This window comes from Salmo salar, chromosome ssa25, assembly GCF_905237065.1.
Source record: "Salmo salar chromosome ssa25, Ssal_v3.1, whole genome shotgun sequence".
Taxonomy (NCBI): Eukaryota; Metazoa; Chordata; class Actinopteri; order Salmoniformes; family Salmonidae; genus Salmo; species Salmo salar.
In genome coordinates this window covers 41,980,968-41,983,541 of record NC_059466.1, presented here as the reverse complement: position 1 = coordinate 41,983,541, position 2,574 = coordinate 41,980,968, and positions in this window count along the sequence as shown.

The following is a 2,574-nucleotide window of genomic DNA, read 5'->3' as shown; positions in this document are numbered from 1 at the left end:
GAGCCTCCGTGACACAGAGAAGAGCAGTCTCAGTTGAATGCCCAGTCTTGAAACCTGACTGATTTGGATCAAGAAGGTCATTCTGAGAGAGATAGCAGGAGAGCTGGCCAAGGACGGCACGTTCAAGAGTTTTGGAGAGAAAAGAAAGAAGGGATACTGGTCTGTAGTTGTTGACATCGGAGGGATCGAGTGTAGGTTTTTTTCAGAAGGGGTGCAACTCTCGCTCTCTTGAAGACGGAAGGGACGTAGCCAGCGGTCAAGGATGAGTTGATGAGCGAGGTGAGGAAGGGGAGAAGGTCTCCGGAAATGGTCTGGAGAAGAGAGGAGGGGATAGGGTCAAGTGGGCAGGTTGTTGGGCGGCCGGCCGTCACAAGACGCGAGATTTCATCTGGAGAGAGAGGGGAGAAAGAGGTCAAAGCACAGGGTAGGGCAGTGTGAGCAGGACCAGCGGTGTCGTTTGACTTAGCAAACGAGGATTGGATATCGTCAACCTTCTTTTCAAAATGGTTGACGAAGTCATCGGCAGAGAGGGAGGAGGGGGGGGAGGGGGAGATTATGTCAGGAGAGTACCCTGCCAAAAATAATCACACAGACATTTTCAAAGCATGCATATATGTCACAAAAACCAAAACCACAGCTAAATGCAGCAGAACCTTTGATGATATTCATCAGATGACACTCCTAGGACATTATGTTATACAATACATGCATGTTTTGTTCAATCAAGTTCATATTTATATCAAAAAACAGCTTTTTACATTAGCATGTGATGTTCAGAACTAGCATACCCACCGCAAACTTCCGGTGAATTTACTTAATTACTCACAATTAACGTTCACAAAATACATAAGAATTATTTTAAGAATTATAGATACAGAACTCCTTTATGCAATTGCGGTGTCAGATTTTAAAATAGCTTTTTGGCGAAAGCACATTTTGCAATATTCTGAGTAGACAGCCCGGCCATCACGGCCAGCTAATTTGACACCCACCAAGTTTGGCCCTCACCAAACTCAGATTTACTATTCGAAAAATTGGATTACCTTTGCTGTTCTTCGTCAGAATGCACTCCCAGGACTTCTACTTCAACAACAAATGTTGTTTTGGTTCCAAATAATCTGTAGTTATATTGAAATAGCTCAGTTTTGTTCATGCGTTGAGGTCAGTATCCGAAGGGTGACGTGCGGGCGCATTTCGTGACAAAAAAATTCTAAATATTCCATTACCGTACTTCGAAGCATGTCAAAGCTGTTTAAAATACATTTTTACGTGATTTTTCTCGTAAAATAGCGATAATATTCCAACCGGGAGACGTTGTATTCGTTCAAAGAGAGAAAGAAAAAAATGGAGTCCTCTCATGCACGCTCGCTCCAGTGTCAGTGTTCCCTGCCTGACCACTCACAAAAACTCTGGCTGTTTTTTGCCCAGAGACTGGAGAGCTCTCATTCCACTTTCTGGCGCCTTCTTAGAGCCAATGGAAGCCTTAGAAAATGTCACGTTGCAGCAGAGATGCTGTATTTTTGATAGAGATGCCCTAGAAGGACAACAAATTGTCTGACAGGGCACTTCCTGCATGGAATCTTCTCAGGTTTTGGCCTGCCATATGAGTTCTGTTATACTCACAGACACAATTCAAACAGTTTTAGAAACTTTAGAGTGTGTTCTATCCGAATCTACTAATTATATGCATATTCTCGTTTCTGGGTAAGAGTAGTAACCAGTTTAAATCGGGTACGTTTTTTTATCCGGCCGTGAAAATACTGCCCGCTAGCCCCAACAGGTTAATGAGAGTTCAAAACGTCCAATATTTCTGTGTTCATATTTCAGAAGAACATATGGATTTTTAGACATTCAGAATGGTGAAAGAAATGCCTGCTGAGTGCAAATAGAGCCACTCTACAAGTTGTTACTAACCCAAACACAGTGGGGAACAATGAGGGCCTAGTCTATGCCTTCAGAGAAGGCCTAAGGATTTATAAAATAATAATAATACTTATTATTCTTTTCATTGATGTTCTGATTTAATCTCTTCAGTTTTTGTTCGAAAGGAAAGGGTTAAAACTGAAGATTAAAAAAAAATATCCAATCAGGATTTTTCGTTGGTGGTCTCTGGGGAGATAAATCTAGCTAGCTAAATCAGCCATTGGCTAGGCCTTCAGAAGCTAGATATAGGCATAATGTTGGACTGAAGGTGGAATCAACCAATCACGTTTTGATTTGTAACAGGTGGACACATTTTTACAAAAACGTATGGAAACTTCTGTCTTCTCGAAGGCCAACAGCTCACTGCGCAATAGTGAGCAGGATTTTTCCCACGGTCTAGTTAGCTAGGTTTTTTGTTGTAGGCTAGCTTGCAGTGTGTTAGGTAACAGGTGTTATCGAAGAGGATGTTGTTGCTAATTTGTTAGCTTCACCCTTTTCAAGATTAACTTTGAACAAGAAGTTAAGTTTAAAATTATCATCATCTGGTGAGTAGAACAGTATTATTTATTGCAGCTTGCTTGCTGTTGTTAGCTATCTTTTTGAAAATAACTTATGTGTGAAACATTGTTGGTTAAACTTTAAACATACAAT